Source organism: Pecten maximus, chromosome 14 (assembly GCF_902652985.1).
Source record: "Pecten maximus chromosome 14, xPecMax1.1, whole genome shotgun sequence".
Classification (NCBI taxonomy): domain Eukaryota; kingdom Metazoa; phylum Mollusca; class Bivalvia; order Pectinida; family Pectinidae; genus Pecten; species Pecten maximus.
Genome location: NC_047028.1, coordinates 28,367,658 through 28,380,601, shown reverse-complemented (window position 1 = coordinate 28,380,601; position 12,944 = coordinate 28,367,658). Strand labels below are relative to the sequence as shown.

Sequence of the window (12,944 nt, the reverse complement as noted above, 5' to 3'; positions counted from 1 at the left end):
GACATTTTATGGACTGAGAAAAAAACGTAACTTTTGAGTGCCATTATCAATGGAAACGTTCCTGCGTTTATTTATTTATTTATTTATTTACAGGTTTTGCGTCCGCTATAACGGACTTTCGGTCCTTCATGGGACAAGTACAACTTATTTAAGAAATAATTAACGATGATTCGTGTATTGTTGCAGGATATACAACGAGGACGAGGATATTTTGCAATTAAATTAATAACGAAGGCCGCAGACCTTCCGTAGGATTCGAACTCGCGCCTTCATAAAAAATTATTGAAAGACTAACCCATTAGCCCACTCGGCTATAGTAACCTTTTATAAAACGGGTGAATATTAGATATATAAAATTGTAACAGCCTTGACTCACGACCGTGTATTATTGGTACGAGCGTGGGTTATTGGAAAATAATACATGGTTTTAAACCAATCAAAACTGGCGTTACATAGCAAACATGGTAGAATGTCATGTTATTAATGATGATTTAGGAATTATCCTGGTGAATGCAAGTGTATTAATGTTATGTCCCCACGCGATATAGAACCATATTACATGAACAAGTGATAGACTCTGTAGCGCGATACCCAACCCGTCACCTTATATCCAATGTGAGCATCACGCAAAGAGCAATGTGTATAGTTTGCCTTGGCCATGGTTACATAACCCCATGGAGGCTAAATGCCAGACAGTGTCGAAAGACCATTAGAAACAAAAAGAATTATTCAGAAAGAGGAGAAAAAATAAAATCTTGAATGTAGACTCCTCTTTGAATCATGCAATATGGACTGCCGGAGCAATTTTTTTGTCTTACCTGAAAGACAGTTGCACTAAGGTATGCGTGTGAATCTACACTTTTGTATTTTGTAGTCTTCGGTTTTTAGTTAGAAGAATTACACTTTCGTATTTCATCATTACGTGTTGTTTTAGTTTAAAGTTTGCCCGCCCCCTCCCCTCCCAAACAGAATCAGACAAAGGAGAAGATCTTTTAGAAAAGATTGGCATTCGCATTATCCTTTTAGGTAGGGACATACACCAGAACTTCAATGTAAAAACAAAACAAACAAACAACAAACAACCAAACAAACTATATACACTCAAAAACTACCATAGAAAACGAGGATTAGCTTGATAGCTCAAAAGGAATGTTATAGATAGCAATTTATTATCATCAAAATGAAATGCAGATTAAGTACATTGTGTATATATGATTATACGACTAAGCGTTTATGGCAATAACTTGTAATTGCCTTCTCGATTATTGTATTTTTCTTTTTCATCAAACAGAAACCCAAAGTAAAACTAAAACTGAAGTAATACAACTAATTTCTGTTGAATAGTTATGAAAACAAAATTGTTTCACATTCTCAAACAGGTAAGAAAACATACACACATATTTATTTTCTCAATAAACACACATTCATGAGTATAAAGGATTAACAACTAAATACAAAAGACATGACCGATTTATCAAATAATTGATGTTTTGTGTTCAATACACATATTTACCTAATTATTTAAATATTTATTTTAAAGGGGGATACCAGTCCTACTGGCCCACATTTGATTACTGTTGGGACGTTGACAGCGGCACCATGATCGGGCGAGGTAAGTTTACATAACAAAGCCAAGAAATTAATATTACCGGACGATTTCTGGTGTTAATCTGTTCAAAAGATCAGCTTAGAGAACATTTTTTTCAAAACTGTTGTTATGGCTAATTAAATAAAAACCCGATTACGTTGAGTTACGTTGAGATGAGGTCGATTTCAAATGTGACAACATTCGTATTTTGCATGATAAACAACGTTATCGCATGAAATTTGAAAACATGCGGATACGATGAGCTGAGGTGCTTTTCTAAACGTAGATCAATGATTGGACGAACTCCTGCAAGGTTGACGTCTGGATTTTGTTGTTCTCTCCGCTCATAAATGCTCCCGAAATGCTCGATTAGTGACAAACTGGATGACTCTGCGCCATTTTGACAATCCTTTGTTTGCAAATCTTACGTTCGCACATTATCTGTGTAAAATGTTTGCGGACGCGTCATCGTGTTAAGTTGAAAACGTTACCAATTAACGCAATGACTTCGTAAGAACGACACGATCACTGGTCTTGATATTTCGCATAACAATTACATTTCATTTATTGCAATAAAACAACCGTGCTCCAACCACAAATAACATCCACGCCATTACTCTTTTGTGCCAAAGTGGTCTCGCTGTATACACACTATTCTTTTTTCATTGAAAGTTAAAATTTGTGATACATATGTGCCGTAAGGCACACTGACTACGAGCCATTTACAGTGAATATAACGGTGCCGTCACAACAAACTGGACGCTGTATTAGGGGAACCCATACTTTTGATTTGTACTCTTTAAACCTGTGACAGACAATTGACGCCCTCACTATGTTCTAGCAGAAACATTTTCATTAATATATCATAAATTTATTTTAGCAGTCTGGTTGGATATTTTTGTGTCTTAAATTCTCCAAGGAACCCTTTCTTTATTTAATGAGTATATGTTATTAACTTGCCGATTTGGTAAATACCATAACATAGGCGAAAGTGATTATCAACGTAATAGAGAGGAAAGATCAAATCTATAACATGTTAAAAAGCAAATGCAGGATCCAAATTCAAAGAAAACAACCACCGAAAAATCGACAAACATGTACAATTAAAAGGAAGTTTTAATGGGTATCTTATACCTGCACGTATTATGTTCTATATATATATATTATTCTATAATTATATTATCAATTATGAACATCTGATGAGGTCAATATGGTAAATACCGACCTGGTAGAATCAAATAATGACCGAGGCAGAAGATCCTTTTCAAGATTCTACAATGTTGGTATAACACGATATTAACAGAAACAAGTCCTTCTTTTTCCATATTGGATAGGAAACAACTGGTGAAATTGCATGTTATTTATCTTGATAACAGGGATTTTACCTTGTTGCATCGTGACCTCACAATGCTTATGACGTCATTCAAGCAATAGTCAATCGAGGTTTCTAAGATTAGAAACATTAGGTCAATATCTCGAAAGTGTTAACACCCGTGTGATCATCTTTTAGCCAATGAGAATCGAGGAAAACTGGACTATATCTAATTTCATGTGATTCAATTTAAACGTTTTAAGTTAATATGTTTAACAGAACAAGTAGCTGTAATCTTTGTGTTCTCTCCCCAGTCCAGTGTCTGTTGGTGACGGGTCTTCTACTCATTACGGAAGTCAAAGGTAAGTGATCACACGACTGTCTGAATCCACAATGCTAGTGTACGTATCAATAACTCAAAGTATTTAAAACTGTAAAATATTTTATCTAGTTCCATTTGCTAATATGTTTTCATTGTTGAAGGAAAATCTTCAGTCACCAGAACCTAAATGACATACATGTACTTCTGTTAGCTTACAATCAAAGGAATTCATTCTGAAGTTACTGTAAAAGTGGAAATATTCGCGGTGTGGAAATTTTCGCTTATTTCGTTATCAGTAAATCTCAGCGAAAATTTCCACACGCGAATATATTAACACTTAAAAATACTAAATATAAAAGATACAAGTTAGCGCAAAAATATCTTGACGGCGCGAAAATATCCACACCGCGAACACTTTGGAAGCTGGCTAAGCGAAATTTTCCACACGCGAAAATATTCACTTTTACAGTATCTGCAAATATAATAATCATGGTTATACGAATGATTTGTTTTCGTATAAGAACATATATTTTGATTTGTTAGTTACCGAAAAAAATGATAAAAAAAATGATAAATAAGTGAGTTTCACACGCAATCATTTATAAATATGACATTACAGGAGCCCCGGACAATCGTGGCACTGAGTTTATTATTGGCTACATGGAGAACATCGATACTACTATGGATGTGGAACTGTTTGTTACGACTATGAAGACAACCACAGTCAACGTGAGAGTCACAGCCCCCAGATACAGTTCAGCTGGTATTGACGAGACATTTTCCGTCACGTCTGGAACTGTCCGACAGTTGTTCTTTGGACCATCAATACGACTGGCAGGAAATGAGCTTAGTTCCAAAGCGGTCTGGATCACTGCCGATGATGAGGTCGTTATATACGGCTGTCAACAAGGAGACCTACTCTTGTGACGCCTTCCTTGGACTTCCGACTGATGTACTAGGCACAGAGTACTATGCCGTTACATATTACCCTCCGTCTAGACAGTGTGAGCTGTTGATTGTTGGTGTGAACGACAGCACCACAGTCAACATCAGAGTTGGGGAATCCATTGGGAGTGGGTACATCTCGTGGGGAGGAAGCAATTTCTACAGCGGTAACACACTTACAATAACCATGGATAGATTCGATACTTTCCAGTTAGTCACAAGCGGAGATCTCTCTGGAACATATATAAGTTCAACAAAAGCAATATCAGTTTTCAGCGGGAACAAGAAAACTAATATCGGCAGTGGTGGGAGTTCAGATCACCTGGTTGAACATCTAACCAATGTGGATACATGGGGAAAGCGATTCGTGTCTGTCCCTGTGCCGCTTAGATCCGTAGGGGATTATTTCAAATTCATCGCAAGCGAGAGCAGTACACAAGTCACAATTACTGGCGGATACTCATCGTCTTTCACGCTAACCAACCAAGGATCAGTTGTCCAGAAAGCAATTCCGTCATCAGCTTACTGTCTTATCGTGGCGGATAAGCCAATCATGGTTGTGCAGTTCTGTCTGAGTCAACAGTCATCCAACGAAGAGTCTGACCCTATGATGATGATCATTCCACCAGTGGAACAGTACGGAGCTGACTATACATTCGCCACACCAAAGTACTCCCTGGGGTCATACAGCAACTACTTCATGTTTATCGTAAAGGAATCCGAGAAATCTTGACTTACAGTCGATGGTAATGCATTTCCCTCCAATACTGTATACAACACAATCAGCGGTACTGACTATGTTGGGGGTTACATCAGCGTGTCCGAGGGGTCCCACACTGTACGTCACACATCTCCCATCTCTATCTTCGGAGGATACCTGTACGGCCAGGCAAACTACGAGACCTACGGATTTACTACAGGAATGCGTATGGCTGGTATCAACACGGTGAGTAGTGAAAAATTAACCGTGGTATAAATTCATGTTGTCATAATTCATTCTGACATACAGTTACAAGGTTTTATCTAAGCAGATGTGGACAGGTAAAAAGTTAACATAAGGAGAAACTAGATGCAGGGGGGAGGAACCATATACAGGGAGGAAGGAACGAGATATAGGGAGGGAGGAACCAGATATAGGGAGGGAGGAACCAGATATAGGGAGGAAGGAACCAGATATAGGGAGGGAGGAACCAGATATAGGGAGGGAGGAACCAGATATAGGGAAGGAGGAACCAGATAAAGAGAGGGATGAACCAGATATAGGGAGGGCGGAACAAGTTATAGGGAGGAGGAACCATATACAGGGAAGGAGGAACCAGATATGGGGAGGGACGAACCAGATATGGGGAGGGCGGAACAAGATATGGGAGGGACGAACCAGATATAGGGAGGGAGGAACCAGATATGGGGAGGGACGAACTAGATATGGGGAGGGACGAACTAGATATAGGGAGGAAGGAACCAGATATAGAGAGGGAGGAACCGGATATAAGGAGGGAGGGAACAGATATAGGAAGAGAGGAACGAGATATAGAGAGGAACCAGATATAGGGAGGGCGGAACAAGTTATAGGGACGGGGGAACCAGATATAGGGAGGGAGGGACCAGATATAGGGAGGGCGGAACCAGATATGGGAGGGACGAACCAGATATAGTGAGGGAGGAACTAGATATGGGGAGGGAGGAACTAGATATGGGAGGACGAACCAGATATGGGAGGGACGAACCAGATATAGGGAGGGACGAACCAGATATAGGGAGGGGGGAACCAGATATAGGAAGGGAGGAACCAGATATAGGGTGGGAGGAACCGGATATAAGGAGGGAGGAACAGATATAGGAAGAGAGGAACGAGATATAGAGAGGAACCAGATATAGGGACGGGGGAACCAGATATAGGGAGGGAGGGACCAGATATAGGGAGGGAGGAACCAGATATGGGAGGGACGAACCAGATATAGGGAGGGCGGAACAAGTTATAGGGACGGGGGAACCAGATACAGGGAGGGAGGGACCAGATATAGAGAGGGAGGAACCAGACATAGAGAGGAGGAACTAGATATGGGGAGGGACGAACCAGATATAGGGAGGGAGGAACTAGATATAGGGAGGGAGGAACCAGATATAGGGAGGGAGGAACCAGATATAGGGAGGGGGGAACCAGATACAGGGAGGGGGGAACCAGATATAGGGAGGGAGGAACCAGACATAGAGAGGGAGGAACCAGATAAAGAGAGGGAGGAACCAGATATAGGGAGGGAGGAACCAGATATAGGGACGAGGGAACCAGATACAGGGAGGGGGGGAACCAGATATAGGGAGGGAGGAACCAGATATAGGGAGGGAGGAACCAGATATAGAGAGGGAGGAACCAGTTATAGGGAGAAAGGAACCAGATATAGAGAGGGAGGAACCAGAAATTGGGAAGGAGGAACGGGATATAAGGAGGGAGGAACCAGATATAGAGAGGGAGGGACCAGATATAAGGAGGGAGGAACCAGATATAGAGAGGGGGAACCGGATATAAGGAGGGAGGAACCAGATATAGAGAGGGGGAACCGGATATAAGGAGGGAGGAACCTGATATAGAGAGGGAGGAACCGGATATAAGGAGGGAGGAACCAAATATAGGGAGGGAGGAACCAGACACAGGGAGGAACTAGTTATAAATACACGTGTAACACAAACAAACATGATTAAAAAGATAATCTAATTATTATTTCCATATTAGGTTTGTGTACCAACAACTACAGTGGTAGGTGACGGTATTGACAATGATTGTGACGGTCTTATTGACGAAGAGTTGTGTACTACAGAAAACAATGGACAAGGTATGTATATAAAACAGTCACCTATAACTGTAATCCGTGGAGCGGGTAGAAAACTTGTATTACAAATTCGGAAGACCTCATTTTGATTCCTCTTATCGCCGTGTAGCTCAATCACAGCATTAAAATCATTGTACTGTAAAAGTAATTATTTTGGCGAATCCAAATTTTAGCGCACAACTGAATAAAACAAATTAGCGCGAAGTAAATTAACGTACCCATATTGATTGCAGTAGAAAAAACAAAAACAAAAAACAAAAACAAAAAGAGAAAACTTGTTTAAATGTTGAAATTATTCTGAAAGGGATATTGTCCAGCTTTGTTATTTTCCGACAGAGGTTGTCATCGAGATACTGTTCGCTTTTGAGGTGAGCGACCGGCTCTTTGCTTTGTATTATCAACGTTCATGCTTTTCAGTCCTCTCTTTCGCTGGTGTACATTTTGATGTTGCAAAATTACGATCGCGGTCCTTAACATTGTTTATACTTACCATGATAATGACCACTTATACGTATATCTATTGTTCACTAGACGATGATGGGGACGGACTTACAGAGGAGGACTGTGCCACGCCTCCACCCAGTAAGTATATCAATACACGGCTATCTTTAATAAATTAGATTATAGGTTTTTGACATAACACTTAAACCATTAAATTCATCCACCTACATGCATTTCTTACCAGTAATAAGTTAACAAAAGTACTCGGCCGCTTGAAAAAGAACTTAATTAATTGATTAATTAATCAAAATGTGTCTGTCTTTCTTTCCTTTTTAATTATTTATATATTACACGACAAAATAAAGAAAATCCAACAACAAACAAACAAAAAAACAAATAAACAAGAGAACCTCACAGCAGTCAAAACGAACAATACAAATATATTTCTCCTTAATTAATTCAACCTTAGACTCAGTAGTACAACATGGAGTTGTTTGCGCATGTGCGTAATACTATGTGTTATGACAAAATTATATATTTTTATGAGGTTTTTACATAACTTAAAAGTAAAAATAAATACTATAATAAAACATCTCACACATGTTATTCATTCGACTGATCTCGATCTAGTATATCCGGTTTTTTTTTTTATCGAACGTACCGTGATAGAATATGTATTTGTCAAAACGTAAATACTAAGGCTGTTGATGAAAACCTGTAGTTGATGGCGCCTGGACAACTTGGAGTTCTCTGTCCAGCTGTTCACTCACATGTTTGACGAGTGGGGGCGCTACAAGCGGCACCGGAACCAGAACGAGGACGTGTACCGATCCAGAGCCTAAGTATGACGGGCAGCAGTGTAGCGGCGACAGCTCAGAGACACAGTCGTGTTCACCGTCCTCGTATTGTCCAAGTAAATAAAATACAATATCTATTTATTCGACGTTTGAAATAACGTTAACAATATGTCATATTTTGTAATTTTCCCGAACGAATGCACAATTTTATATAAATTTTGTATATTTATTGTTCTATAAAAATCTGATTCAAATGCCTTTATTTCTAAGATTTCTGTATATAGATGTTTTAGCAGGTAAATGCAAAATCCTGCATTCTAGTGTATTTCACGATAGATTCATACAATTTTAGGGGGGGGGGGGGGGGGGGGGGGGGGCGCGTGCATTTTGTACATTTTCTTTTTACATTTAAGCTTTGAACGGCCTTCTTTGGAAAGTTAGAGTCCTGTAATTCTCAAAGGATCGCAGACAAATTGAATAACAATCATAAGAATGTTTGATACTTATATTTTTGTTTTAAGTTAATGGTTTTCTAATAACCCAAGTTGTAATGTTATCACATTCGAAAGTCAAATTTCGCGCTATTTTATGACGTCACGACTACCAGCGAAAAAATATAGTTAGACTTTATACTTAGGTTGTACCGAAAGTATCCGACTTTATGACTAAAATGTTCATTGTGAATAATTAGAGTTAATTATGATATTCTCGACAGTAAACGGAGGCTTTTCGTCTTGGGGAACATGGGGTTCCTGCTCCGTGACGTGTGGGAGTGGCGTACAGAGTCGGAGTCGAGCGTGCAACAATCCAACCGCTCAATATGGCGGACTGCCTTGTTCTGGAGACACTAGTGAAACACAGTCTTGTACACTGAGTCCTTGTCCAAGTAAGTACCAGATTTTTCATAATCAGTATGAGGTGATTCCAAAATATAATTTGAAAGTTTTATTTGATGCACAATCCGCAGAAATCTCGTTTACTCCGGCGGAGGAAAAAGTTGAAATATTTAAAATGAAACTTTTGTTTTTGTTGTTCATTGTCTCTTATTATTATCTTCTTTTTGTTTTTATTTTCCTCGCCACTTATTTGAATAAGCTAAATGAAACTAGTTTGTTTTGGTTGTTTTTTGCTTCCTGTTATTATTTTTCTCTTTCTTGTTTTTTTTCGTTTTGCCTTTTATAAAAGTTGAACGAAACTAGTTTATTTTGGTTATTTTTTGTCTCTTATTATTATTTTCATTCAATTTTTTTTCTTTGCCTTCAATTTGTGTTAAACGGAACTATTTCGTTTACTTTCTTAGAGCAATCCTCAGATGTGTAAATTTGTAGGATATGAATACAATGTTTAAGCGTTTAAACGTTATATTCGATTTGATATGGTCCTCATGAAGGAATTACATGTACGTTTCCCAGTGGCATGCAGTTGAGGTACACAGTATCGAACGCAAGCGCGCATAAACCACGCCCCTTATCATTACAGGTCGCCTTGCTGAAATGGAAGCACAAGCATTTTTGTTTGTTTGTTTTTGTTTTAATACACACTGCAATAATTTATTATTGTAAGATTCATACCAAACAAAGATATATGTTTGCTTCAGTTGATGGTGCATGGACAGATTGGGCAAGTTGGAGCACGTGCACCGTCACGTGCGGTGGGGGAACCGCCGACAGGGCACGCACTTGTACAAATCCATCTCCCCAGCATGGTGGTACTGATTGCACAGGTGCAGTGTCGGAGACTAAGGACTGCAATACACAGTCCTGCATCAGTGCGTATTTGGTTTATAAAAAATGAAATTAATATGAGATGGGATACAATCCTGAATAAATTTGATTTACAAAATCAAATCAATATGCCAGTAAATGTACACAATCTATCGGTTACGACACGAGAAATATGAAAAGGTGAACATTATTGACGTTAATGCTTAATTTAAAGTTATCAGATTGCATCATAAATATAATTACACTAAAATGAAACCTATTTAACTATCTTATTAATATATAATTGCTGCTGATAAATACAAATAAATGATAAGATATCATTATTAATATCATTCTTTTCTCTTGTAATCTCGCATCGCTTGAAAATTCACTTCAGAATATAATACACGTTTCACGTTTCGAAATGTTTTAAATATTTCAAACATACGAACATTTCAAATTTAAACTTACAAAGAGCTTATTTTTTACTCGGCAAAATTTCAACACACCGTGAATAAGGCTACACCGATTAAAACTAATACTCAACAATCTTCTTGAACGATTCGTTACAGTTGATGGAGCATGGGGAGACTGGACAGCTTGGAGTCCATGTACCGTGACCTGTGATGGCGGGAGAAAGGCTCGCATGAGAGTTTGCGACAATCCATTTCCTGTCAATGGCGGCCTTTCCTGTTCCGGTGAATCAGCTGAAACGAATTATTGTTATGATACACCCTGTGACGTAGTTGTAGTCGGGGCATACCAACAGGTATTTTTTAATCCCCGCTGGTTAATGTTATACACATATATTTGGTGTAAAAAACAAATAGATAAAAAGTTCAATTCAAAGAAAAAAAAGTGTATGAAGATAAATAGGTACAATGTAAGTATTAAATAAATAAATAAATGATTTAAAAAAAAAATTAAAAAAATGAATGCAACTTTTGTCCGTGGTATTACCGGACACCAGTAGTTACAGTCAACTCGTCTCATTATGGTATCTTTCCTTTGTTATAGTTGTGTCCAACCAATTGGTTCACGTGTGCATCGGGTGCGATGACATGCATTGACAAGGCATTTCATTGTGATTGTTCAATGGACTGTGACGATGGGAGTGACGAAACAGCCAGTTACGGTGGATGTAGTTCAGAATTAATAGCTTCCTGTGAAAGTCGGGCGAACGGTTGGTATACTATTACTAAAATTACTAAATTTTCCAGACAACAATTAAAGAAAATTTTCTTTGATACGTTTTTTTTTACATAGGATCCTGGTGTAATATTGAAAGTAAACAGCTGACCAATGGCTGCTGATTTATTTCCTTCCTGCAATTTACTTCGTAATCGGTTGGACGAATATAAAGTAATCTGTGAGTTCATCCATAAATAGGATTCCTGCTGGATTTAGTTAATGTCTAAACAAACAAGTTTTACAATAAACTGCATCTTGGCAGTCATTGATCAACATTAAGTTAAACTGCTCTTTATTTTAAATAGAAAGATCGCATATAATGCCTCGCTTAAACAATTTAATATTTACACAAGTGCATACATGTAGTGCGTCAACATTTTTAAAAATTTACGTGAACACTGATCAGGGTTAAATGCTAAATTCCTATACATCTAAAGAAACCTAAATATGAGTTTGCGTATTGCCTAAATCTAATGTCATATTTTTAACAAAGTGTGATGATAAAAAAATCTACTTTTGAATAGATGTTAATGTCCAAGATCAAACTTGACAATTTTTAAATACATTCAGGAAACAAAATATTTTTCCTGATCAAGAAATAGAGGATATCTTAGTGTTTTCAGTAATACCAAATATTTTTCACGAATGGGGCTCATATTTTGATATTTTTCACGAGTGCATAAAATTCATAGCAAAATATACCGAGGCAGCTGAATCTCTCCCGGAATTCATCGCAGTTCCCTTTCAACAGCTCACAAATGTACGTCAAATCGTGACGTTATGTATCATATCTTGCATTATGACCTTATATACCATGACGGAGAGCTATATGCAAATCCTACACTTTCCTCCATTGTCGTTTGTAAGCAGTGTTCTGATTGGTCAAATCAGAAAAAGTGATATTTTTCACAAGTGAAATTTTCGATATTCCATTGACAAAAATGTATTAAATGCGTTTTAGGTCCTTAGCATCATGGACCAGTACTAATAGGAAGGACGAAATATTTATATTAGTTTAATTAATATTCAACTCTACTCTCTCTAGCTCTTATATTATTATATTGAATTGCTGATATAACTTGTGATTCTTGTATGATACTACAACATGCATCTCACTTTGATTTTATTCTATTTGCAGGTATCGCTGTCTACCCTTTTGTTATTATTGCCCTTCTCCTCGTGGGTTACGATGTCACCATTTTCTGTCCCGAACTGTAGTCATTGTCAACCAAAAATGGGTTATATGCATGATATCAATATCATACAAAGCTTATCAAATTGTCAAGAATAATTTTTTCTCATCAAGATAAAAATATTGACCATTCCAATAAAAGTATGTTATTAAATATGAACATTTTCATCCTTTATGTCAACATGTGTATAGCGCTATTGTTTTGTTTGGATTATTTTTGTACTTGTGAATTCCGTCACTTTGATTAAATAAAACATACATTTTTTTTGTATTTATATAGATTTGGTCTTTCTATACGAGGTGTGGTTTCTTCGGTTTATGTCTCCTTTTTAATTTTTGCATATGACTCTCGCGGTCGCAAGGACGTTAACCCCCGTAAAACCAAGAGGGAGGGAATCATATAGATACTGAATAATTGGAAATATTTGAGGGAAGTTATTTTCGCTACTTTCGTGGTGATTAGATATTTATAAATATGCCCAAATGTATGGGACTGTTAATTATATGACTTTTCGGTGTTGCGCGAAATTTAAAGCCTAGGAACTTTATCTGACTGGGACAAGCGAAAAATCTGCCCCGCGAGATTAAACAACTATACAGTGGGCAGTTCAATAAAAGTAACTTC

At 37.8% G+C, this 12,944-nt stretch overlaps 1 pseudogene; it reads left to right on the top strand.

The window, feature by feature from the left end:
• The first annotated feature begins 3,845 nt into the window (after window positions 1-3,845).
• Window positions 3,846-12,904, top strand: LOC117342259 (annotated as a pseudogene).
• Window positions 12,905-12,944: the final 40 nt, after the last annotated feature.